This window comes from Zonotrichia leucophrys, chromosome Z (assembly GCF_028769735.1).
Source record: "Zonotrichia leucophrys gambelii isolate GWCS_2022_RI chromosome Z, RI_Zleu_2.0, whole genome shotgun sequence".
In the NCBI taxonomy this organism is placed as follows: domain Eukaryota; kingdom Metazoa; phylum Chordata; class Aves; order Passeriformes; family Passerellidae; genus Zonotrichia; species Zonotrichia leucophrys.
Genome location: NC_088200.1, coordinates 64,205,615 through 64,233,551, shown reverse-complemented (window position 1 = coordinate 64,233,551; position 27,937 = coordinate 64,205,615). Strand labels below are relative to the sequence as shown.

Genomic DNA, 27,937 nt, shown 5'->3' with positions numbered 1-27,937 from the left:
TGAGGTGCTTGCATCAGGCTTACTGGGAAGGTCACTACTTGACTGCACTGCCAGCCACAGTGCCTTAGCAGCGCAGGAGGATGCTCTGAGCTCCCGTCCCAGACAGATCAACGCCTCTGTTGAGCAGCACAGGCTACTGGATTCCCTGCTGCAGAGGGCAAGCAAGCCTCTTATGATGCTCTACAGACATTGGGCCCAGAGAATTCAGTGTTGGATTTTGAATGTCACCTCTATTGTGATGGGATGTTCCCACCACACCTCAAGTGGTGGGACTGCACAGGGACTGCTCTCAAGTTCCATCTCTGCTGAAACTCCTGTATTGCACAGAGGGAGGTGAGCAGGAAAAACAAGTTCATGGAGATGGAAAAACCCATTGGATGATTTTAGACCCCGCAAGAAATGCAGTATCTTGCTCAAAAAATCATTTTGGAGTGCCCAGAGACAAAAGGAAGGAGCAGGAGAATCAAAGACAGTCCAAGATTGGGGGCAGAGTCCACAGGTGGGTTGATACTTCCTCCAGCTTCAGATACAGTGTTGGTGGCTGTCCCTCCCAGCCCTCACAGTTTATTCCTGAAGGATGAAAGAGGTGAGTGACAAACCCCTCCTGAAGCTCTGGTTTCCTTTTTTCCACATCAGCTCCTGTCTCCCCAGTCACAGGCTGGTAAATTCTGACGTTTACTCTCTCTTTCTTAACTAGGGGAGGCAGCAGGTGATATGCGCATCAGGAGGCTGATGAAAGCACACACAAAGCACAGCTTACAGGGCTAAAGACGGGCAGGACACAAATCCTTGCAAAATGTGAAAGCTTATATGCTGCATAGTTTAGGGCTGATACATGGAATAGACACATGTACTGAAGCACTTGAAAGCCCTTCCTTGAGGATACTGCACTGGTACTATTTGTGCATGCAGTCATGCATTCACAGTGCACACACAGTGCAGTATCTTGTCCCTCGCTGCTTCTGCTGCATTTTCATTTGCGGAGCTGAAGAGCTTGAGCCTGGTGTAGGTACCCACGAGTTACGCCTGGGGCAGGAATTTGTTACAGTTTCAAAGAAAGCACTCCCTTTCTGCCCGGAGCAGCATTGAGGCATCTCTTCACGTTCAGTCCTCACAGCCTTCAGAGAGAAAGTTGAAATCAAAAAGAAGAATCCAAATAAAAGAAGAAGCCTGGGAAATTCACTTCACAAAGTCTTTTCTGACACAGATGGGAGATGTGCAGCATTTGCAACTTGTGAACTTGGAAAGAAACATTTACCTTGAGGGATGAGGGGCCTCCTGCTGCTGCTGCCTGCTGTGACAGCCTCTGGAAACGTGAGGCAGAGCAGGACATGGAAGAGAGAAAGGCCTGTAGCACAGCATATACAATCCGGCTATGGAAATCATTTCCACTGGGTGTCACTGTGACCACGAGGTTTGCAAAGCTGAATGAGTAATCGTTTCTTAACATTCACAACAGAAATATTCAGGCTTGTGGAGAGCCATAGTCTTGGTAGCTTCTGATTTAGAAGTCAAGTCCTCAGGGGCATATCCCATACTTCTTATATGCCTGCTGTTTGTCCATAGAACTGTGGTCAACAGCAGAATGATGAAGCACAGCACTGTTCTTGAACCTGACCTATGCTTCAGGTGCTTCTTGTTTTGCAGCCTTTTTAGAAAGTGCTATGAGGAGATCTTACAAATGCTCTGTCTCCTTTTTGGCCTCTGGAAGACCCACTCTATGTCTTAGTTACTGTGATTGTAATCAGGGGAAGTTTCAATGGATCTATTTGCCAGTATTCTGGGGAGCTGACTTTTGCAAGGTTCCAAGATCCTGAAAGCTGCTTGAGTGTTGTCTGAGACTAATTAAACCTGCTTAAATTCATGAAGGGGAAATGCCATGAAACTGTGATCCAAAGTGAGAGAGGGCATGGGACAAAGGCATTGGACTAGCAGGAGCCAACTTTGTGTGTGAGGAGTAGGTTACCCTGGTGTCTCCAGTCACTTTTTTCATCACTGGTGTAGCATGCTCTATTTTCACCCATCAATGCTAGTTTTCACACCAAACACCAACATCACCCCTAAAAATTTGATATACCACATGTGTTCCAGTAGGATTAACAGTGTCAGCTCCTTGCTGCACAGCAGATCTCTGAGGGGTTTTGCATACTGGTGTAAGAATTTCTTTTCCCCCAAAAGTAAGGAGATTTTCCATGTAAAAGCCCCACACGCCAAACAAACTTGGTACAGTTTTTGTGAGATGAGGTAAGAGGAGAACTTGGTGTGAGCACTCAGCTGAGATAGCAATCATTGCTTTGAGAGATGGGATACAGTAATGTTTGCTTCTCAGTTCTTTGCTCCAGCTAAGCCTCACTCCTGAGTCAGCCCTGTGTGTACCAACATGCAGCACCCTGAGCAGGGCTGCAGCCCCCCAGCATCGCTGTCCAGCCTTTCCCAGGATATGTGGCCCTGCAGCTACTGCAGCTGTGCTATCCTTCCTACTGCCCCATCACTAGGCAGCTGGAGTGGGAAGCCAAGGTCAGGGAGGAATTCAGTGGCTTAAAAGTGGCTGGGAAAGAACAGAAATAGGCCAATAAAGGGCAGGAGTAGTTTCAAGGAAATTATGTTACTTGTTTTCAGGATTAGCACTTAAATAATAGACTGCACACAATGCTATAAATCTCTACTTAAGTATAAGCATATGGAAAGTATTTTGGGAAAAATTAACTCGGTAAATTATGGTTTCTCTGTTTTCACTCAGTCCTCCCTTTTCTGGATGATTACTGCTTCAGTTCTACCTCATTTCATGGACTTTCTGCCTTGCCATACAGAGGACATGGCAGCAATGTATCTCAAAGAACTCAATTTCTTCTGCAAAATTACTTTTGAGCTTCCCAAGTATCATCAAGTAGAGAAAGAGACCAAAAAGCTGTGCTAAGTCAGACACAAGGGGTGATATTCTAAGAGAAATAGCATATGGTAATTTCTTTCCAGAGCTTGGACTTGTGCTTTGCTCCTGGGCCAGGGTGAGTGAGCTGGGAGCTGGATGTGTGTGTGGTTCTCTCAGAGTGCTCTGCTTTTGACGATGAATGCAGCCTTCATTCTTTCATGGGTTGAAAGAGTTAGTAGATGCACTTTTGTTTTTTGACCTGAGGCACAGCTCTGAAGCACTTTGCCTTTAAGCTGCCACAAGGTCTCCAGTTCCCATTTTGCATCTGCATAGTCTTTCTATTCTCCTCATCAGGGTGTTAAAAGGTGTGCCCACCTTTCCACAAATTTAAGTATTCTGAAGGGTGTTGTCCTTATCTGCTTTTACAAAGAGTCTTTACTGAATTTTTTTCTATACCAGGGCTTCCAGTCCTGCTTCAAGATCTCCCACCTAGAACAGGTCAGAAAGATTTCTTGTCCCAAGAGAAAACACCTAGATTTAAGTGCTTATATTGTAAAGGAGGCCAGAAGAACAATTTTATTACTTAACTGGTGTTCCAAGGAATATTAGCCCAGCTTTGATCCTCTCTCTTTACTCCCTTTTCTCCTTTTTATCTTTTGTCTTTTTTCTTTTCCCTTCACCATTTAATAAGGTAAATGTAACTTTGAATAATACAACAAAATTATCTGTAAGAAATAACTTTGACTTTGTATACAGGCATATTTGATGTACTTTTGATGGTAAAACATGCAAGTGGTGAAGAATGTATTCTTATGTTGATAAAGTGCTGTCCACCTGAAAAAAAAAATTAAAAGTTTTTAAAACTTAAAAGCTCAAACCCTTTCTAGGATGCACATTGAGAATGGAGGCTAGCCTCAGTTTGTGTAGGAGCTGCCCTGCTGTTGAGCTGTGGCAGAACATGAAGGGAATGTTGAGTCTACCTTAATTTGACAAAACCACTTTTTCTTCCTGACCAAGATGAAGGCTCAGCCTTCCTCTCATCAGAGACAGAGGACAGAAATGAATAGAAGGGAGAGGGAAGATGAATTGTGGAATTTTCCCTCTGCAGTCCCCAGGTGGTATGTTTTTGTAGCCAGGGTAAATTAAAGACAGAATGTATCTGAAGACTGGGATAAATTTTTGAGGTTTTTCCTCTCAATAGTTTCACATTTTCCATGCAGTGATACAGGATTGGGATATTTTCCTTTGGAGATCTTTGGGTCCTTGAAGTGGCCTCTTAATTTTAAAGTAGATATAAGATGGCATGAAAAAGAAGTGAGTTGCACGATTTCCTTTAATATGACAAATTAATTTTAATAACTTATTGCAGCATCAATGCTGGTTTTGACCAGTTCTGCCACATAAGGGTTTTGTCTATTAGCTTTTAATACCCCATTATTCTACACTCTCAAGTATATTTCTGATTATTTTTTTAAATGTTGTATTTCTGATTCTTATGTAAATGAGCCTCTGGCTTGGCATATGGTTAACAAGGGACAGAGAGGCTACTTCAGAAACATTTGCTTTTCTGAATGCCACATGTGATTTAACAGCACCATACCTAGCACAACTATTGCACCTATCAGGTGCTATTATTTTCACAGCAGTCACTGAACTATCTGTAGTAGCAGAAATGAAGGTCAGTTACTTTTCTCTCCGTTACCCCTGAATTTAATTTAGTATCTATCAGGCTCTAGAGCCTCAATAGCTGCCCCACAAGTAAGAAAGGTGACATGCAAAATTATTACTTTTGGCCTCAAAGTTTATGCACTCTAGGTCTAAAACCATCTGGTTTTATCCCAATACAATTTTCCATTTTCATTTTTTAGCTGAAAGATCTGAATACCCTATTTAAATCCAACAAAACATTTCTACATTATGTAGAAAACTTGGCCACTTCTGCTATCATGAACACACACAACTCTTTAGCAGAAAGCTTGATAACATGAAGATTTTCTCTTAAAACTGAAAGTTTTGATTTCAAGTATCTGCCTCTCATTGCATTAGGTATCAGCTATCTGCTGGATACAAACTCGACACTTCCTTTGGGATGTGTCTCATTTGGTCTCTTTTGTCCAGGATACCTGGTGTGGGATTGACCTTTAAAATTACATGTCAAACTGTACCTTCCATTCTTTTGCTATCATAGCTATAAGAAAGGAGTGAGGAAGGATCTGGGTTTGTGTTCTTTCTTCATTTAAGTGGCAATTAGTTGAAAGCATGAGGGCAAGAGTTAAGCAATGAAGAATAAAGGGTTTAAATTACAATTTTTAACTGCTTACTTTAGGTTTTTTTGATGCTGCTCTCTATTTACTTTCAGTGTAACAAGAGTATATGAGGCAAAAGAAGATTGTTAAATATTGTAATTGTCACTTTCTTCAATAAGACGCAATATCTCATTGACAAATACATCTGAAACTTGTAGTAAATTTTCCACAAAACCTTAGATATTTCCTGCTTAGCAGGGTTTGAGGAAAGAAAAAAAAAGAAGTAAAAACCCTTGAAAAGCAATAATAAACTTTTTTAGACTTATGGAAAAGGAAAATATACTCATTTTTTAAAAGTTATGGGAAAAATATGCTACACAGCATTGGCACCCTCAGATGACATAAGGGCTTTCAATCTGTTGAAGAGAATTGTTCTTAATTGTCTTACACAGATAACAAGCTTTCCCCTCCTTGTCTTATATTGCACACATATCTTGTCAGTATATTCTCTTGTCTCCTTTAAGAGAGAAGACGAAAGCAGAACAAATTCAGGGTTATGTCACCTTATGCTGATGGTAAATGGACCTTTAAACATATGACAATCAGAAGAATTTGGCAGACTGAAGACAAAAACAAAAGGAGGTCAGGGTTAATTTAAACACAAAATTTTAGCTTCTAAACCACATTTGATCTTATCTTGAAAGAAATTATTTAATGTATTATTGCATGGAAATGGAAAGAGCTGGAAAAACCTTAAAAGTCATCTGACACAGCATTGAATTTCCAGCATATTTTTGACTGTGTGTCTTGGAAAAAAAGGAAACAGCTACAATTCTAGCCCTGCTTTCCAGAGGGAAAAAGTATTTGCACAGAGGTTTATTGCTGATGAATGAGAACTTCCTCAGAAAAAAGTATACTGTGTACAAATGCCTTGCACGTAGTAGAGTGAGAGGAGAATTCTTCAGTAAATACAGCAAAACAAGCTTTTAATTTGCAGTGGGATATTGATGAGACAGCCAAGGCTGATTTTGTTATACAATGACTGTGCCAGAACACCCAGTGAATCTGCGTCTTGCACACTTTTTTCTCTTTTTGGCTGCTCATGGCACTTATTTTCATTTTCATATGGTTACTATTCATCCAGTATTTTTCAGAGCCTGAAAGTGTGTTAAAAGCAGATACACAATTGTTGTGGAAAAAATTCTCTAGGTTGTATTGGACTAGCTAACTTTGCTGAAGATTGAGGGTCTTGTACTCTTTGCTGGCCTAGCAATGTAGTCAATACCTAAATCTTCCAAAAGCTTGAGATCTCTTGTTTCCCAGTCTCACATAGGAGGTGGTCAATCACCGACAGTTTGTCTTTTAATTGATAATTTTTCCTCAGAATTAAATATTGCAGAACTACATGCACTACCTAACATTTCTGGAGAAGAAGAAGCATATATATGTGTGTGAAAAGGCATGCATATTCCCTCTTTGCACCTTCTCTAATGCACAGAGCAGAACACAGAGATCTGGAGCAGCTTTACAGTGCCTGAACATTGCTGCCCAAATTGGTACCCTGCCATTCATTTCTGCTTACACCCTTTCTATTTGCAGCCGTTTCTATATGGGCCTTCTTGTGTGTAGGAGGGTGCAGGAAACTTTTCCCACTTTTCTCCACTTTAGCCTTGCTATACAGGCCAGTTCTGCAGGGAGGTGTCAAAGTACCACATAACCATGACTCAAAAACTCACTGGAGGGTCTGTCAATGTTTCTGGTAATTTTGCTCATTAATACACAGAAGTTGAAGCCTGTAGGTTCCTTGACTTAGTCTGTTGAAAATTTAGCCTAGACCTTGTAACTATTTCATGCCATTAAAACCTTAACAGCAGCATGCACTGAATTTAGCACATTTTCAGTGATGGCAAAGTTGTTAGTTAGACCTTTGTATGCAGACATGGGTTAAACTATGCAAACTTTTGGTTCCCCCTGAATTTTCTTATGATTTTGATATTTCTGCACTGTATAGCCCTAAATATCTTTTAATATTCTATTTGAAGCTGTATGTCTGCTGTATGCCAAAGTGCATCTAATGTCTTATAAGTGAGTAGCTGCTAAAATTTCTTGACTAAAAAGTGACTTACAGCTAGATGGAACTCTTCTAGGAAGAGGCCACTTCATTAGCATTGGCTTTGTGTTTTGTCTGTGGCATAAAGTTTGAGCTTAGCCCCAAAAATATACCAGTTTTAGGCATGGTAGCACACTGTCAATCTCCATGTGTTAGTATGGAGGGATCACTAAGCTCTCTGGGTGTCAGAATCCTGTCTTACTGGATGGGGTTTGCTACCCAAATTACATCAGTACACAAACCTAGTCTTTACCACTATAGCTGTACTGGCAAAATATTTTGAGCATTGATTCTGCTGTGGAAGGCAGAATTTTAGAGGCTCTTTGGGTGTAGTTTCAGCTGAATGGGGAGTGGGACAAATACTGGAAGTTGGATTCTAAGAGCCTCAAGAGAGAAAGACACTTTTAGCTGATCTGCTTAATTGTTTTCTGGATATATTAAAAACCATTCCCTATTCACCAGATAGTCACCCAAAAAAAGAAAAATTTGCATCCCTCTGTCCTTTCTTATTTAAATGCCAGTGCTTGGAATAAGTATACCAAGTATATTTTTCCATCAGTCTTCCAGTAAAATAAAGCCAGGGCTGTGATTACTGATATTTTGGAAGTGGCAAATGGCAGAAAAAGTGACAGCAATCCTCCAAGAACTTTTTAGCCTAATAAAAAAGAAAGAAGCTTTACTTAAAGATCTTCTTATACTTACATTATTAGTGATAGAAATTGCATGACACAATGAAAGCCAAGAAGCCTGTTTCACGTTCTTGAGTTAGGCACAGATAAAAAAATGTAGTTTTCAACTTTTTTCCCAACTTTAAATTGAGCCATTACCATCATTTTTGTGAAGGTTGCTTTGCATTCTGACTGCCTTTCACTACAGTGTTATTTGCAAACTACTTAGTGTAATCAATGCCTGACTCAGTCTGGCCTGGTAAACTGGGCAAAGCACACTCTGAGCATGATTAGCAAACACAGGGAGGCCTTGGGGTTTTTTAAATTTGAAAACATCAAGAACTGTAATCAAATCAAAATAGTGGATTTTTTTCATACATTTAATACTGTTATAAAACATAAATTATGAGACTGTGTTAGGATATATTTTTTTTTGAGCTCTCCAAGTAAGCAGCAGTCCAAGTAAGACGCCTGCTTTGAGTAAGCAGTCTTTTTAACAAGCATGCAAGCTCACCAAATTGTAATTGTGCAAAGTTTGTCTACACCTTTGCATAAGAAATGGTGTTGGATACATAGAAGGCAAAAAGCCCATGAGTTTGTAAAATGTTAATTTGCATGAAGAAGGAGATTTCATCCACTTTGGTAAAAAGATAGAGATTTTTTTCACTGTGTGCTGCTGAGAGCCTATATTTTAATACCTCCGATGATGAAAAATTTCGTCTTACATGTATTATAATAGGTAGGAAATTCTCAGCGGTCAAAGATTGCCTTACTAGCTAAATATTGTAATGTTGCATCTCCTTGGACCATACTGCAATATTTTAGGCTTCTGAATCTTTGATCTGGTATTGTAATAACCTCGCCTGTGACATTTTTTTAAAAATGCCAAATCTCAGAATAACATCATACTCTTTTCAATTAAGATGAATGCTTATGGAAAAATACAATTGTTATTGATATTGTTTATTATAAATAGTAATTATATAAGTTTCAATTTTTAATGAAAGCTTAAAAAATCTTATTTTTTAATTTTGAAGGCTCTTAAAACCTCATGAATTCAAAAAAACCACACAAATTCCAAATTCTTAAAACCTCCACAAATGGTTAGTTTAACAATTTAAAAGAAATATAAATCAGGAAGAAAAATGCTTTAAAATATTCCTGTTTAAAATTAATTTTTAAAATAATTAATGGAATTAAACATTGGTGGATTTTATAGCAAAATATTCAACTACCTGTCAACGTGCAATTCTCTTTATCTTGGTATCTCATGAGAACAACATACAAATAATTTAAAAGAATAGAACAGCCTCTTAATATCTAAACCAAAATTTTCATCTTGCAATACAATGCTAACATATGCAATTCAGGTGGATTTGGGGTAAAAAATGAAATAAATTCAAGAATTCAAGAAACTCGCTGTCTTATGTTAGTATTAAATTTGGAAGAGTAGTACTTTAACCTGCCACAATTCACTTTCCTGTCTTTCATTTCTTCCCCAAGTCTGGTATACTCTGCATGCTTCTCTAAACCCCTTCCAGTTGCATAGCCAGAGTCTCCATTTACTGTCTTTGGGATTAAGGAGTCCTTGTCCAGTTCAAAGGGGTCTGCAAACCACATCTGTTAAGGAGTAAGCATGGCAGTGTTGAAGAGGGGGGTGCATGGGTGGCAACCTGCGTAGACAACCCTGCCTTCCCTGCTTTTCAACCTCATTTACCGAGTTAGCTTGCTTGAAATCAGGTTGCACACACTGGATCTGCTCCATCCACGAAGGCTCTCTGGTGTTCTCCTTGGTGGCTCTTACTCCTTCTCCTAATATTAGATACACATCCAGTACAACTATTGCTAGATGGGTCAGCATTCCCTGAAACTTAGAGTAAATGTCTGCCCTGGTGCTTAGAGTGATGAGTGACAGGCAATACCTCTGTGGTTATGGATCGGTAGTAGGGAAATTACTTCAATTTTCATGGCATCCATAGCAGGATGGCCACAAACATCTTGTGCAGTCCAACCCCTCTGCCTTATGCAAATGGGTGGGAAGTGAGGTAAAGGAGTGAGATTGGGCTGGGAATGCAGCACCAAACCCTGTTCCAGTTTCTGGAATATAGATTCTCAGAACCATAGAATCATTTAGTTTGCAAAAGGGTTTTAAGGTCATCGAGTCCAACTGTAAGCATATACATTTTAATTTCAATGTTCTAATTATCCACCACTTTAACCTTGCTAAGACTTCAGGCATACAGTAGCTGCATCAACATGGAGAGTGCCAGAACGAGCTATTCCTGTTAATCAACACGTTGCACATGTCCACATGGATGTAAAAACTCCAGAACTGCAAGGCCAATGCATGAGCTTGGGATGTAAAGCAGGCCATTAACAGAGAAGCACATCTGCTGAAGGATTATGTCTTTCTCAATTTCAGTTGATATTATCCGACAGAAAACTCAAAACCCTCCTGCTCACAAAGCTTGTATAGCCTGTGCCACTGAGAGGAAGTGAAAATGAGCAATTTTTGTGAGCTGATTTAGAGAAAAAGCTTTTCAAAAATAATAGTTAAATTGTCAGCCATATCAGTATTTGTTTTATGGTGGATTATCTACTGTGGTATAAAGAAAAACTTAACAAAAAAACATTTAAAATGCAATTCCTTGCCTGACATTGTCCCTCTAACTCCTTTACTAGTAACTTTTCAGACCACTGGTGCGAAAATATTTTAAAATGCACTTGCAGCAGAATTCCCCACTAGTGTTCAGCTTAAAAATGGATTTCCTACTCCCCAGAAGTAAAACACAAGGGTCCTGTGCCTCAGACAGACATCTGTATTGTACCGTCAATAGCACTTTAACTACCATTTCCCACAGAGGCAAAAGTAAAACCTTAACTAGATGCAATGTGAGCAATCCCACTGCTGAGGCTGAGGATAGCCCACAGTGCAGAGTTAAACTCAGTTTGCTTGGCAGCTGCCTTTTTGTGAATGTGTCATGATCTCTGCTCTTCCCACAGGCAGAAAGAAAGCTTTCCATCTAACCCCTCTATGTATCACTTCTGCCAGGAGTTCTGAGCCTGTCTTACTTAATGATAATGGCCAATGAACCTGACATTTTATATTGGTATGAACAGTGAGTAAACCTAACACTGTAAATTTTTTCCCCTCCAGAGTTGTTTTCCAAAGCTCCTTTTCTAAAAAAAAAGATTAATGACATTAGGTAATCCAATATTTCTTCAGCGCACTGTTAATTTCTTTCACCCACTTATTTCAATTAAATGCAAGTCATTAGTGCAATTGCTTATTTTGTTCTGATGAGGTATGTATTGATTTATAATGGGGATTATTTTGTTTAAGATTAAATGCATTTTGGGATAAATGGTAGAAAGCCTGACAGTACACTAATCTTTGTCTCATTTAGACAACATATTCACATTTTCTTCTCCATGGCTGCTATAAATATCTAGAAATATGCATTTGATTATTAACTACCATCACAATTTGACAGCTGGATCTGCATGGCACTTTATCAAAGTGAGGGTGAGGATCAGGCCTAATTGTACACCATTTTGAGACAGCCCAAACAGAGGATTCCTCTGAAGTTGTTCCCAGTACATTTGAAATGGCTTGATATGAGAAACTCTCTTGCAACCCAGAGGTCTGATCCATGTGCAGAGTAAGGTTCTCCTTTAACTTTATGGTGTGTTGCTGGTTGGCACACGTAGATGATGATGCAGTGTTACTTAAAAAGCAGAAATATGGGAAAGCAGTTCTCATATTTCCCATACTGCTGTTGAAAACAGCAGTTCTGTGTTCACACAAGCGCTTATCTCAGAACCTGGGGGTGAAGAAAAACCAGGGGAGTCCTGGAGAGCCTGCACACACAGACACTGGCATTCTGTCCTGTTTCTCAATGAGTCCATTTTCAAGGCAGAGTCAAGAGCTGTAGTTTCCATTTAGCAGGTCACAGTTGCTTTCCAGAGTAATTTTCAGGTCTATAGAACATGCTTGAAGGTTTATTTGACAACATGAGACATGCTTGGTATGTATTTCAAAATTACCTTCCCAACAGCCAAAGCCACTAAAAACATTCACAGCTACCTGTAGCAAAATGTAGATATATAACAGCAGACTTTGAAGATTAATTCTCTCTAGCTTATCTTGGGTCACAGGTTTTATAGCTGATTTGGGACAAGGAATGCAATCTCCTGCACACTAGCAGTAAGAAAAATCACAGTCTGACAAGAAGTGGAGTTGAAATCATCATATCCTTAGTGTGGCCTAGGAAATTTGCACCTAAAGAGAGCCAGGACATGAGATCTCTGCCAGGACCTCCGTCATAATGTAACAGATGAAGCCCTAACTCAGAGAAACATCTGCAGGCTGAACAGCACATTCTCATTCAGTGAAACATTTCCCAAGAGAAGCAGCCCTCCTCCCTAATTCCCACTACTCCCAGGCCCAGTACTTCCAGTGTGTCTTCAGACTGCAAGACACAGGTACTTCCCATCAGACCAAAAACAGCCCAACTTCAGTGGAAAAACTCAGGCTTGGCTCCATCACAGTGCAGTGAGGGGACCCATTACTCTAGAGCTCTGAAGAAATTCCTCCTCTCCAATCAGCAAGGTGATTAGTTTTAACCAGCAATCTCACTCCTAAAATTATATAAAATCCAAGTACATTTCAGAGATTAAACTGCTGTCAGCAGTCAGCTATTATTTTTTCCATTTTGCATAAAAAGGAAGAGGAGGTGCAAACTTCAATTTTTGACCCAGTTCATCTTTGCTCCTGTCTCTTTATATAGGGAGCCTGCTACAAACAGCCTCTGGGATTAAATTTAAATCTTTCTTGAGTGTTCACACAGAAAGCAAAACTTCTCTAAACCTGAGGAATGTTATATTCTCTGAAAATGAAAAGAAAGACAGGAAAAATGTAGTGGAGGTATTAAGGCTAAGGCAACCCTACATGCCAGTTTCCATGTCTGTGCAATGTCTGGAAGCAAAATTTTCTTCTGATTTTTTCTAGGCTCCACCTTAAGCCTCTAATAGTCAATTTCACTCTCTGGTGCACTGCAATCTTTAGATGCAGCTTTATAATCTCCTGCTACGGGTGTCTGAGCTCTTCTCAGTGTCTGAGTTTTGGTGTGTTTCAACCATAGGTCTTAAGAACAGTTGTGGTTTATTACTAAGAAGGCACTTTCAAGACAGAACTTCAATCTGAAGCTATGTATCAACAGGAAAATTGTACTAACCTCTGTATTTGCAGAAGTATGAGTCATGAGAGATGTAGGTGACATCAGTCCTATGGAAACTTGGCTTTCGCTTTCAGGAAAATACACATATGAAAAAAATTGAAAGGTTTTCTCATGTGAAAAGCCACAAAAATTTGTACATCTCTTTCTAAAATTTTCTTTTATTTCAAAATTACTATATTTAAGAATTTTCCTGTGGATAAGAGATAAAATATTTGCTGTTTTCTAAAAGACCCGAAGTATTATTTCAGTCTTAACTCTGCTCTTAATAAGAATGTTTTTTTCTCTGTGATAAAACATAAATAGAATTAATTTTCAGTCAGTCTTGTTTGCATTGTTTCATGAGCAGAGCTTGGCAAATGGCTCTGAAATTTAATCATAGTTTGGTTATCTCTACAGCATTTAAATAAATTAGCTTCATCCTTTCTCCAGGAAAAGAGAAAGCAAAACAAGCAAAGTCACCTAAAGCTTTCTTCCCCTCCAGAGTGGTGTGTAATTCCAAAATACTTAAGACACTATGGTCATAATTAACTGCTGAGCTTTTAAGAGAAGACTGCTATAAGGTCTTTAATAGAAAATATATGTAAATACTCAGCATTTTTCTAGTCATGCTTTTCTACCCATACCATACCATACCATACCATACCATACCATACCATACCATACCATACCATACCATACCATACCATACCATACCATACCATACCATACCATACCATACCATACCATACCATACCACACCACACCACACCACACCACACCACACCACACCACACCACACCACACCACACCACACCACACCACTATACTCTACTATACTCTACTCTACTCTACTCTACTATACTATACTACATTACACTACACTATACTATTCTACACTACACTGTAATTATAGTATGTAACTTTACAACTATTACTATAGAATACACCTCACAGTACGGCAGACTTAATGTCTACTAGTACAGATTTATGTAATTGGCATTTAACTTGTACAGAACCTCAAGCAGGCCAAAAGAATTATTTTAAGCTTTTTTTCAGCTTAGTAATTGAGCCAATATTCAATCAGTGCCAGAAATATATGTGTCTGCCTGAATAGGCCATCTACTCTGATGCTGACACACATATTCAACAAGCCAATTTTCACTCCTAAGAAATCATTAGAAGCAGGTAGCTATTTATAAATTTTGAATTCCAGAAAAAGCTTTTATGATGTAGTCCAAATTTCCATGCAGCATAAGACGTTGAACCTAAGTAATTTCTTCATCATGTGTTGATTAATTTTTGAACTATATTGAATCTTTAGAAAGATACATAATGTAATGACTTCTCTCAAAGGGATTAACAACAACAAAAAAGACATGTTTCTTTCCAGATATTGATATTTTCACCAGATATTTTAGCATATATGTGCTTAATTCACAGTAACAGTTTTAACTCTTTTCAACATTTTTTTTCTTTATGTTCCTAGACAATGTAAAAGCTTTTTACATATAACTCAACGGGGGAAAGGTATATGTTTTATCTTTCCCCTCCTTCCATACCTCCCCTACTCTAAAAAAAAAAAAAAAAGGAAAAAAAAGAAAAAAAAAGGGGGAACTACAGCTGTTAAAAATAATTACTAATTTCCTGTGGGTTTGCAGTCTGAAACATGTGATAATGTGGAAAGTATTTGAAGCCATAAAACGAGACCAGCTTCATAGTAGTTCAATTGGAGAAAATTCATACAGCATTCTATTTAACACAAGGACTTCTTCAACCTATGCAGACATGTAAAATTGTGTGTAAATGCCAAGTGTGACTTTAGGTCAGTGCCAGTGAAAGCCATTACACTGACAGTACTGGAAGTCCATAGACTAAATTTACCTGGAAGTCTGGTATAGTCTGGTCTAAGACCATGAGAAGCACATTGTAGGAATTCAAACCTGAGATCTGACATGTCACAGGCTACTGCCAGGAACACAAGAAGCTAAAATAATTTCTAAATAAGTAACTGGAGACCTGCTTTCTCATCCTTCCTTCAATTTCACTCTTTCTTTTCTGGAAGCACATGGCAAACAGCAGCTGTTCCTTTGAAGAGGGTCAATTTATATATTTTCTCCCATTTTCTGGGTCTTTTTAGGTATAAGACCCTTCCTGAGCACATAGCCAGCCTTTCCCTGCTCCCAGAAGCCCTAATAGAATGTGCTTTTTCATACATACAGCACCTTCCTCCTCACTTAGCTATGAAAACCAGTAGCCTCCTGGGGAATAAATTCTGATTCTCTGCAAAGAGAGTCTGCATGTGTCAAGCATGACAACAACCATCCACAGCATCCAGCTTTGCTTTCTTCGTCCTGAAAGTGTTATTCAGTAAGAGAAAAATCCCTGTGTAAATTCCGCCATTTTGCAACTAAGCCTGATGAGTCCAGACTCCCTAATGGACAATTTTTCATCCTGTATTTATTTGACCTGTATTTAGGTCCCTAAAATCCAAAGGCCAGAATACCATGGGGGTTTTTCTACCCTTTCTGTCAAAATCTGAGGAATTGTTTCTTTCCATCTCCATGGGACACACCATCTGGAGTAGAAGACATGACACACCACTGCCCTAGGCAGAATTGATTCAGCAGTGTCAAAATATCTCCCCTTTCATGCTTTGTGACAATGTTAAGATGTTTCCTTATCTTTGGAAGGTGCAGTTTCAGGTTATAACTAATGAATGGATTTTCCCCAGACTGACTGGCTCAGAGGAGACAGGTCAGGTGTTGGCACACACCTGCACTATGAAAGAAGCCTCACCAGAGTATCTGTGAGGCTTCCCTCAAACCTCAAGTGAAGTCGTGAGATGCACAAAGAAAGCTGAAAAACATGGCTTTTGAAAGCTGGTGGGGTTTCAAGGGCAGCCTGGAAGCTGCTCATGGCTCATGGAAGCAGAAGGTTTACCACAAGCAGAGAGTTTGCTCGTGACCTGAACCGGAAGTAGATGTTGCCTGGGAGGCTGCTGTGGTAAATGACCTTTCCTCCTGTATTTATTTTCACTCTTACTTAGGCTCCCACTGAATGATAACAGAGTAGATGGACACACAGTCTGATGTAGTCCAGGCTCTCCTGCACTCCTGTGTTATGATCTCTCATGGAATTTAAAATCAGAGTAGGTGAGATATAGGAAAGACAGAAGATCACGTCAAAGAAGAGACAAGTCCAAACTAGGCACACATACTTTAAAAACTGAACAAATGTAGTGTTCCTCTTCTTTTCACCGGTCTGTTTCAGCTTCCAATACTCAATATCCATGTGGTTTTTCTTTTGCCCAGTGAAGTTGCTGTGTCTGGACATCTTCAGCTGTATACTGGTATCCAGATTTATATGTTTATAAGTAAGAAAGGCACAGTCCAGTTGTGGGGAGAACCCTGAGTCCCAGCAGACCAGCAAACTAAGTTGGTTTCTGTGACAGCACACCCTGCTCAAGGTCCTTCCCTTTGGTGTGTCTTATGCATTTTGTAGGAAAAAGATAACTACTACAGTAGGAAAAAGATAACTATTACTATTATTATTAATAATAATAATAATAATAACCATTTCCTATGGCAGGAAGAAAAATATATTAATATGAGGTACAGCTGCACTAAAAACTGGGCAAACACTGATATCTAGGGAAACAAAGCTTTTGTAGGAGGCCATGATGGGAAAAAAATATGGAAATACAAAGGTCTGTATTTTCCCTTTACTTCCTCCTGAGTTCTATTGAGCTTCTGTCTGGCTCCTTCTATTGCCTGAACAGAAGTGTGTTTTGACAGCTTTTCGAGAAGTTGATCCAACCAGTCCTACAATCTCACCTACCCAATAACCTAAATTCAGCCAACTCTGGGAGGCTGAATTTATCTCAACAAAGGACAGATGACCTAGTTCTCCAGTCTTTTCCACATTTTGTAATTTTACTGAACTTATGAAAAAGAGATGCAAAAGAGAACAGAGATCACTGACTCTGTTGATGGAACTCACCATTATGCCAATGTCTGCAGACATCTGTCTTTGCAGAAGTCCTTTTCTTGCTCTATAAAGGCAAACTTAGACGTGTGACAGCCAAACTGTGAGAGAAGTGTGATGCCTGTGAGAGAAGCAGGTTCTCATTTTTCCTTTTAATAGTACATCTTATAATTTGGTATCCAGGAGTGTTGCTGCTGGAGTAGCTAACAAAGTGGTTGCATGCTTCAATACTGTGTTGACAGGCTCCCTGGGCTGGAAAACTCTTAAGAATCCTCAAATCCTTTCCCTGCAGGTTTTTTGTTCCTCTGATGACCACTCTCCCTCTGCTTCAGAGCTTTCTCTGCCCCAGCAGGGGACAGGTTGCCCTAAACTAAGGATGGCTCTCAACACCTCTTCTGCAACTTAAAATACTGACATGACTTTTGCTATAACTCTTCAGTCTGATCACTACATGAGATTTTGTGAAAAGACTTTTTTTTCTTTGAGTTGCAGTTATGGAAGTCTCAGAGGCACCAGGGTGTTTCACCATCATGAACATTTAAACCAGCTTTACAACTTTTGGATATGCTTTTAGAAGTAAATAAAAGTGAACAGGTCCTTTTCTTTTAACTTCATCTTTGCAGAAAAATAAATACCTGTGTACTGAAGGAAGTGTGTCTGCAGGTTGTCTAGCTCAAAACCTTTCGCTACTCCTCCCCACTTCCCCGCTATTTGTCTGCATCCCATAATCTCTTTGTGGAATTACTTCTACCATCATTAATTGCCAAGTTTCAAGGACAGTGGTTTTTTTATAATTGGACACTAGCCAAAACACCAAGTGTATCTAAACCTCTCAACTGTGTTCCTATTGCCAGTTTTACTGCTGCTTAACCTCAAGGAATTCAGCTTTGCTTTGAAACAGTTCACTGTTTTGAGTAATGCTTACTTCTAATTCCCTTTTATCACTTAAGGGAAGGTTCTGCCAGATTTATAAAGCTGGTGAACAGCATAATTATAATGTATCTGATTTTCTAACTTCCATCCATATTTTCATGATCAAGACCCAAATTTTATGCTGTCCAAAGTTAAGGTGGCCTAAGTACTTACATTTAACACTCGGTAAGGAATTTTAACTCAGAATTAAAACCACTTGAGAGAGTAGATGTTTACAAGAGAAGGATTGGGGTGCTGAGATCAGTGAAATCAGTAGGAGTTCTTCTTGATATTAATGGTGTTCGATTGGGCAATGGACAGAAGCAAGTATTATTGCTTGAAAACCTGTGTTTGTCATCAGGATGAACAGTGTGAGGTGTGCTCAAAATGACAAGGAAGTCATACTCAGATCTGCCAGAGACAGTTTCCATTTTGTGTGCGAGCTCTAAATTACACTGCTTTTAGCATAAATGGGCAAAAGAAGACAAAGGAGATATTAATATCCCAATGCAAACACATTGAACTGTTTATCCAACTCAGAAAGCAAAGGAAACTGCACACAAAGATCCTTTCAAAGCTGCTTTATTTTTCAAGTCATGGTGTGTTAGTGTAATATGAAATCAGAGCAATTTCCCTGACAAATCTTGATAATGATCTCTAAATATTTCTTCCCAAAGTCAGTAGGGGGGAGACAGCCTAGATCACCACACCTTCATGCCAGTTATTCCTCATGTACACCCAGTGTGAGATGAGACATTCACTTCAATGTATCCCATGAAAAATCTCATTGACCAAACTGATGGTGACATTAATAAGATCAAAACTTGGGTGAAGCTCACAGAGGAATATGCTCAGACACAGAAGTTTTCTGCCCTTCAAGGACATGCCCTCAATGGTGAGGAGTTCCCCCAGTACTACATTGCAGCAGGCCCGTGTCCTTGCTCCCCTTCAAGGCCTTGGCTTCAATGAAAAACTTCATGCTCGGGCAGCTGTTTGTGCTTACAGACCCATGACTGTACACACAGGGATATGCCCAGGCATGTCTGTGATTTAATTGTGCTTTCTTGGCATGATGGAAAAGCGATACATGTTTTCCCGATCACCTAGGAGAAACACTTACTGCACCTGACACTGTCTCAGTGTTATGGTAACCATCTCCGTAGCATCTAAATGGCTTCTAAGATTAAAATCTTCCTCACTTCAGAGCTCCTAGAGCTGCATGTTCTTTTTCCTCATACTTTTACTCACTGTGCACTTCATTTCAAGAACTATAGCTCAGTAGAACAGGTCAGATCACAAGAAGATAGAACATCAGTTGATTTTTCTTTTAAAAAATGGGAGAAATTACCTTCTTTTAGATGAGTAAAAAAAGTATCTATCTTTGAAAAATATGAGACTTTTCCACTTCCAATACTCTTCCGAAATTCAGTATAGCTGTAATATTTTAAAGACTACATTTGTACTCTTTTACTGAACTCGGGTAAATAAAAAGGGACAATTTGATTGTTTTATTAGTGACACCTGAGCCAACAGCTTTTAATTCTCTGAACCAACAGCAGTGAAAGCTGACTGATTATGATTATTAAAATTAATATTAACTATGTGAGTCTCAAAATGCTTTTCTACCTTTTGCTTCTGTGTAATAAGCATATCCAAATATTCTGCAATTTTTTGATGTTAAAAATCTAATTCAACAGAAAGAGCAATTATTTTTCTGTGGTTATTTCTAAAGTGTTGAGAAAAGAGAAATTGAAAATAACACTTTTGTTGACATTCATACATTTTATAAATGTGTTTGTCACTACTGTGTTGATTCAAGTATGATGAAATTAGTAGTGAGGGAGAATCCTGTAAGTGGCAGAACCAGGATGGGAATGCAGGGTGAATGATTTTCCCTTGACGTTTCTGCTTCTAGAGGATAGCAGTGAAAGGAAGAAAAACACAAAGGATTGAGAGAAAAGAAACTGTGCCCATTGGCTTGATGAACAAAAGAAGGTCTCAGTACCAGATAATGCTACGAAGTTCACCAATAACATCTTGGCTGTAAATATGCACCTTTGGCTAACACCACTATTCCAATTTACAAAACCAACAACAATGACACTAAGTAACCCAACACAAAACCAGAATTGTTAATGTATCTCTGCCAACAGAAGGCACTTGTTTGCTCACCGTGTTCTGTCTGAAGATATCCCTCTTTACCAGAAAAATAATCTCATGCCATGCCCTGTATTCCCAACAAGGAGCTGATTGTACAGCTAAGCAGACCAATCACCTGAGAACAATTTCTAAGCACAAGAAATCCTTGCACAGGGCTCCTGTGAAGTGGCACCATGGTGAGTCATGGTTAGTGACAGACTTAGGGGCGAGGGGGACTTGGGGAGGAGAGGATGCAAGGTCAGAGGGGCAGAAACAGCTCTCTATGTTTTTCTCTATAATAAACTGATTGTGGTTCTAATTTAATTAGCTGATACTGGGGTTAATTCAAGCTTTAATTAGCAAAATGTTCATACTAATTATAATTCATATTACCATGGAAGGCTGTTAATTGGTGTAATTAACAGTGTTATTAATGTCCCTGAATGCTATGGAAAAGAGTTTCCATGACTAATGGGAGTAACCTCTCATTGGAATTGCTAATCCATTATCTTCTGACTTCCCTTCCCACTGCTGTGGCAGCATTGGCCAAGTTTGTTTGTTTGTGTGACAGCTTGTGGGCTGGATTACCTGCCAGTGGCGGGAGAACCAAAACCCTGCATGGGTGACTCTCCAGCTGGACACAGCACGGGCATGAAGAGGGCGTCAGCAAGGAGCGACTTTGCCAGCACAACTGAAGGGCAGCCCCAGTCCCATCCTCACAGCAAGGCAGAACACTATTGTTCATGTTGTTTTTCTTCAGCTAAGACTCAATTGTCCTATAAACTCCTGGAGATTTCTTTTCCCTTCAGCTGTAGTTGGCTGTTGACTCACAATGTGCTTTCAAAATCATCCATGTAAGGCTGACTTTAACTCAGGCAGTTGCATTCCCAAGGGTTTGCAATGATTTGGAAGCTGCAGATTAGCTAAGACCCGCAATGCCTGGAACATGCTTCCCCTTGCTGTATTTAGTTCACTCCTTTCATAGAAGTGAAAGAATGTAGAAATATAAATAGCACTATCCCCCTGGGGAGTACTAGCACATGCAAAATGTATTCCTCAAACTAAATATTTAATTGATGATCTCTGTAGAAATTAACTAAAATATCCTAAAATACAAGATGCAAACATACAGAGTGATTATTTTCTAAATACTGGTTTCAAATTCTAACACAATTGTAGCCATTACAGTCTTGCCCAGGCTAAGTGTGAATGCTAGAGGATGAAGTAAGTAAATCTACAAATCTTTACATTTTTGTCATTTTTAATACAGTCTTGAATACTTGAACCAGTCAATGAACAGAAGGGTGGAGTTTTTAATCTTTTTCTAGTTGAATCCTTGATTCTGAGTATTATTCAATTCTTGCTGCCAACAAACATTTGCACACTTACTTCTTAATAAATTTTTTATTTAAAAATACGAATCAAACTCTATTACTTCTTAATAAAATTTTCATTTAAAAATGTAAGTCAAACATTGCTGCAGTTTTGTAGTTTTCTACCTAGCAAATAAGCACCTTGGAGTTGAAGACGAAATTAGATAAAACATAGCCAGAAAGCATTCCAGTCTTCTGATTTGTAAGGTTTGCTCTAGCATCCTTAACCCAGGAAGATGAACTGGGTTAAAATCTGCAGCTTGACTTTAAATCCCGAAACAGGAAGAAAGAATCAAATTCCAAGCATAGTGGTCATGGAAAATAAACCCTAAGATCATCATTCTGCTAAAGAGTATCTGTGCGAGAGCCCCAAACATTGGAGTGGCATTTAGCTTTAAAGTATCAGTGGGCAAGAAAATTATAAGCTAAATCTCTTTTTCTTGGGATTACCCAGTATTAACTGGAATGCAGATTCTTATGGAGTTTCTTGTAAGAATACTTTTTGTTCTTTGCATGTTTTCCCTTTCCCTTATTCCACTGCATTTGCTGTGAATAGTTTGGAGTATGTCAGCCTTTCCATTATAAAAGCTTTGCTCTCCAAAATATATTCCTGGTGCCTAAGTGTGTGCTCCAGCTTAAGTATTGCCAGCAGATTTTCAAGATATGGGTGGAGATCTGTGTAGAGTGTGAATAAAAAAAAAATCAAAAATAATAATAATAATGGAAAAAATATTACTGTGTTCTCTGTTTAGTAAAAATAACTGAGAATTTTACAGAACACATTCCCTGCTAGTGTAAATCAGCAGATCTCTTCCAGTCATAACCAGGAGGAGGCCTGACCCTGCATTGCTTAAGTTTTGTTGACTTGTATTATCAAAACTCCTGTTTTCCAGATAAGTTACTACAGCTCCTACAATTAATTTGACTTATTCAGAGGATGTGCCCAGATTCTGTAGGTTGTAATTCCATAAAAACTATGTTTCAATGGGACAAAAATCAGTTGTCAGCTTTAATAATGTTTTAAATTAAAACACATTTGTTTCCTTTGCAAATTAGAGAATTGACTGTTTTTTACTGAAATAGAATTGAATTCTCCTCAAAGTGACCATTTCACATCTATAGTTACTGTGCCTCAGAAATAATAGCTTAGATTTGTCCTCACAGTTTTCATACTCTTCTTGTAATGGGATGCTAGAGCCCTGTTAGAAAGACTGACAGATTGTGAACAGAAACAACAAAAAAAGTAAATAAAATAAACGAAAGGCCTCTTCAAAAATAATGATTCTAAACTCATAGAGTTTTCAATATAAAATTCTATTAAAATTCTCATTTGTCAATCAAGGCACTTTCTAGACTCCTAAGCTTTTTGGTTTGTTTTTTCATCTGATAAATAGCTTAAAAGCAAGTTTCATCATTTAATATTGGACATACTGCTAAGATAACCATGCAGTGACAATAAACACAGTCCTCTTTGTGCATACTCCAGCGAGCATCTGGGATTCATCTGGAGTCTGTAGTTTGCATCAGGAGGTAACACTGGTCCCTCCACATGAATCTGGTTTGGCCAGCATTTTGTTTTCATCTAAGATGTAGAAGTCAACATCTGTAATTTCTTTAATCACCAGAAGAAGAATTCAATTACTATTTCATAAATGAACATTGACAAATAATTTTCTCTTGGGCACAGCAAGAAAAGAGGGGAAGTAAAGGCTGATGCATCTTCTTTCCTACGGAACAAAGCAGCACAGCCTTGTAGAGGTTTGTCTCATAAACCATGTGTAAGGAGTTTGTGAATTGTGCTTCAGAGTCAGGGATGGTAACAGCCTTGCCACATGGCAGTGGTGACTAACAGTAGAGATTAGAGCCTTAGGGCTCAGAAGCCTTCCACATATGCTTTGCAACTGTTCCGGGTTGTGATCATTACTCTCTGCTTCTGGGTGAGTGGATGGGCTATAAACTAAACAGGAGGCCCATTAAATCATCAGACATGTGTGCTGCAGATTGAAGTCACAAGCCCAAGTGTTCACACACTGGGAACCCTTACTTATGCCAATGTGTACAAAATCAAGAACGTACCTGAATGCAGTACAGAATTCTCAGGTCAAATGCTTCCCTTCTTTGTTATCTGTATATTTCTTGATATGGGAAGCTGCTTTGGGTTTAAGCCACAAAACCTACTGTGAGGCTTTCTTATTCTGAATTAATGCTGCTGCTTTTCAACAATGAACTTTTCAAAGACTCAATGCTAATTAATTTCTGACTTATTCTCTGAAATCAAACAAGTCCAAATGCGTGGTAGTACATATATCTTCATAGAGCATGAAACACAGGAAAAGAAAGGAGTGGGGCTAGATTTTGTGTGAGGTTCCCTGATGACATTTTTAGCTTCCCAATACCTCTATTAGCAGAAATTTACTATCTGGTTTTGAGGCATTTGGATTTATTTTGTTTCAGAGAAACATAGAGATACTGAAGAAACATTCTCCCTGATAATTCTGTACTGCATTCAGGTATGTTCTCAATTTTGTGCATTGACATAAGTAGGAATTCCCACTGTGTGCCAGAGGGCCTTTTGAGCTCAGCCTTTGGTGAGCTGTCCCTTGAATTTCTTGGTTCTTTTTAATTTCTTTCTTTTTTTTTCTTTTTTTTTTTTTTTTTTTCTGAAGGATCAGGAAGTAGGCCACAGAAAAAGTGATGATGCAAGTGAAGCTCAAAGTGACTCCTGCTGCTGCTTCAGACATCACAATCCTTACCAGAGGCTGAAGGTGTCTGCCGGTCAAGAGTTTCCTCCTCTCCTATTGCTGCGCAGTGCTGGGGACATTATGTATACCAGTGCTGATCGTCCCAGGCAGGATGGATTGGGATCAGTGTGGGAGATTGCTGAGTTGTCCTAACACATATTGGCTCTGGAAAATGCCACTAGGCCTTTGGAGATCAGGATTCTTGTTCCTCATTCTTTCTCTCATGAGTCAGTGCTGAAAAGTATTAAAGATGGAGAAAAATAAAGGAAGAACAAATAGAAAAAAAAAGAGAAAAACAAATTCAATAGTATTAAACTGAAATAAATTAAACTAAAATGGGACCCTTGTTTGTCTTTTTTATTCTGAAGGAAGAGCACTTCAGAGGCAGAATCACTGTGCGGGTTCTGTACCGATACCACACTTTACTTTTAAGTGGTGCTGTTCAGTGATACCATTCCCAGTATTTTTCACAACACTTCATTAACCCAGTTGTCATTCCAGCAATGAAAGATGCATTTTTGTTATTAGCGAAGCAAAAGCTCATAAGCATGGTAAAATTAAAATTATCTGTGTAATTCCCTGCCAATTCAGAAGTTTTGGGGAGTAACTTAAATGCTTCTACTACTACTTTGAGTCAACTGTATATTCAATCCTTGGAATATTATGTGGCTGTATAGCAAGATTTTATTATTATCAGTATCAGATGCTCCTTCTCCTAAAATAATTCTAAATTAGAAACTGCAATATTGTACAGTTTCTTTTTTATTCTGGTATGAATTACTTGTTTTGAAAAAGTGTACATGTAAGTGTACATGGAAAGAAATGGGTTATAGAATCAGGCTCTTTTTTTTTTTTTTAATGTATTCCTTATTTGAATAAAAGGAGGAAATAGCTTTCTTTAGCAATAAGACATGTCCCCAGTCCACCATGCTTTTGGTGCATTGGCAAGTAGGCTGAATCACAACTCCAAAGCTTGAAGGAATTAACTTGTCCTTTGGACCATGGGGGTTTTGTGAGCAAATGGGAAATGGCCTTTGGCATTGCAGGAAAAATTCTGCCAGTCTGAAATTTCTAGGGCACAGGTTGGGACCCTAAATAATGTCACCATCCCCTGGGCATGGCCAAACCTTGCCTGTTAGGAGACAGGTGGGGTCAGGGAGCATAGTGACACAGTGAAATGGGAAAAAGTAGACTTTTTTAGAAAAGGGGGGTACCAAAACAGGTACGAGGGCATTCTGTCTTTTCTACTGTCATAGTATTCTCCCCTCCAGGAAAGGATATAGTATTTTCTTTTCATGCTTTTTGCATCTGACTGTCTTTAAAATAGAGTGTGGGCAAATTATGGATCCATGAGAAACCATCAGCACAAAAAAAAAACAATGTCATATGATTTTTGCATCTGGCATATGATAGCATTTAATATTTACCATTGCAGTTTGGAGCTGGATCTTCTAAAGAACTAAAATTTTAAAGAATTTAAGGCCAATAGACTTGCAGTAATTTTTAATAAGCTCATAGATTTGAAGGGAATTAAAACTGAAAATAAGCGATTTTAAAATTACTTTCATGCATGGTACCTCCAAGCTGGAAAGAAGGAATATTTATAAACAAGCATTTTCTTGACAGAACAATTGGCATTTTCTCTGCTATTAATGCTGAAACTGGAGGGGGGTACAAGGCCTTGTCATCCCTTCTGAAGTCTCCTCTATTGCTCAGTCCGTTTCCAGAGAAATGAGTGTGAAGCTAGAAATTCAAATTCAGGCTTCACAGGAGAATCTCATAAAGGAGAGCCAGGGGCAAAGAATAAACAAACTCTGAAAGGTACATTTTCTCACGTAAGGAGCACATCCATTCATTCTGCTGACTCCAAAGCAACCAAACAAATTAATGGTGAAATCCAAGGGCTGAGTCTTAACCACATAAAACCATTTTCTGGGGGTAGTCAAGACAGGGGGTTAGTAAGTTTGAATTGCTGCCAACACTTAAAGCTATATATACAAAACAGTGTTTGTATATTTGGAAAGTATAAGACAAATCTTGAATTTTTAAATTTTTATAGCAGCTCTTTATTATTGTGGATGTGTCAAGCTGAGCTCTCACCAAACAATGTAAGGAAGAAGTGTAAGCAGTACAGTGTTAAAATCAAGTGTTTGATCTGGCAACATAGCTTTTCTACAGCTTGAACCAACTGACTTCATATGGGCTGGAGGAGTTATGTCTGTATAAAGCAGTGATGGGGAATCAGAAGATTAGGTGACAAAATGGATTTAATCATATTTTATCACAGGTTTTATTAAATGGTTTTTCAAGAGACACAGAGTTATAACTCAGGGGAGCTGACTTCCATGATATTCACACACTAAATTGTACAGGAATGGAAGCTACTTTTGCCAAAATCACAACATTTCCAGAATAAAAAGCTCAATAAGTTCTTTTGCTGGAAAGTTCAAACTTCAAGAGATAAAATGAAGTCCAGTCTTTCTGGATAAAAACTGCAAAGAGAAAAATCTTAAGAAAAATCTAAACATTACAAATTTAAATAGAACCAGATTTTCAAAAACATACATTCAAAAGAAAGTTTAAAAAAAAACCCTCTCTTTTTTATTGGTGTTTTGAAATTTTTCCAAGGTTTAGGAACTTTTTTCAAGATTTTAATTCTCAGAAGAATATATAGACAATTCACCCTTGCCAGGATGAGGATCAAGGCTATCTTTGCCCCATTTGCCTCCAACCAGGAGCAGTGTATTTTACCCTGTGAGTGTTTAGTGTTATTAGCCATGAGAAGCATTGCTTGCGTTTGCTCTGCAGATTGCTTGGTTTAAAGAGGATGATGTAATGCAGCGCAGGAACAAACAGCTAGTTTCCCAGCAGTAATTTTAGCCCTTCTCTGTGAGAGGACTACTTTCTAAGAGATGATCTGTCCTCATCACCACCAACACTGCTTTGTGCCTTTTTATTTTATTTGCCCTGATGTCCCACTGTAAAGATTGGTTCAATTTCAGGACCGGGTCCAGTCAGCCCTCAGAGTGACATCTCAGCTATTCAGGAAAGAGAGCAGTTCAACATCTGGCTTTTATTTGAGAGTAGCGCTGCATTTGAATGATGAGCTCAGAGAGTGGAGACAGCAGCAGGACTTTGATCTGCCACTGCTTAATTTTGCTTGGATCACCAATGTCACCATTAATGTCAGGAGGAGTATGGCAGCAGCCTTACTCTTAGGGCTTCCAGACTGAAATTCCTGTACCTTTACTGTTCTCGTTGGTTCACCAAACCATGGCAATGATGTATTTCTGGGGCTCATATGAAGACACTTGAAGTAGTTCCCCTAAGAGCTGATGACATGGTTAAATGGCTAAAATTAAGGCTAGGAGCTACACTATTTTCTTCCGTAGGTATTGGTAGGCAGAGAGGTGAGGAGGTTGCTGGAACACCTGTCAGTGGCTGTGGGACCTGGCTTGTTTCTCACTCTGGTCCAGGTCTTCTTGATCCTCATGAATACAAGTAAATCTCACTTAAAATGGAGTGAATTAATGGTGCTTTGGGGCCAGTTTTTTAGCCGGAATAAACTGTCTGCTTTCAGCACTAGCAAGGAAATATCTGTTCTTAGTATCTGTTGATGGTGAATATGGACAGCAAAAATTGTTTTCCCATAAGCCCTTTAAGCACTGGTACACTG

At 38.9% G+C, this 27,937-nt stretch overlaps 1 protein-coding gene across 1 annotated transcript in view; it reads left to right on the top strand.

Annotated features, from left to right (window-relative positions):
- The window catches only part of LSM5 (LSM5 homolog, U6 small nuclear RNA and mRNA degradation associated), a 65,862-nt gene extending 38,291 nt beyond the window's left edge, over window positions 1–27,571 (top strand). The window contains exon 6 of the mRNA XM_064735679.1: window positions 27,562–27,571. The gene's annotated coding sequence lies outside the window, so the exon portion shown is untranslated. The remainder of the gene's footprint in view (window positions 1–27,561) is intronic.
- Window positions 27,572–27,937: the final 366 nt, after the last annotated feature.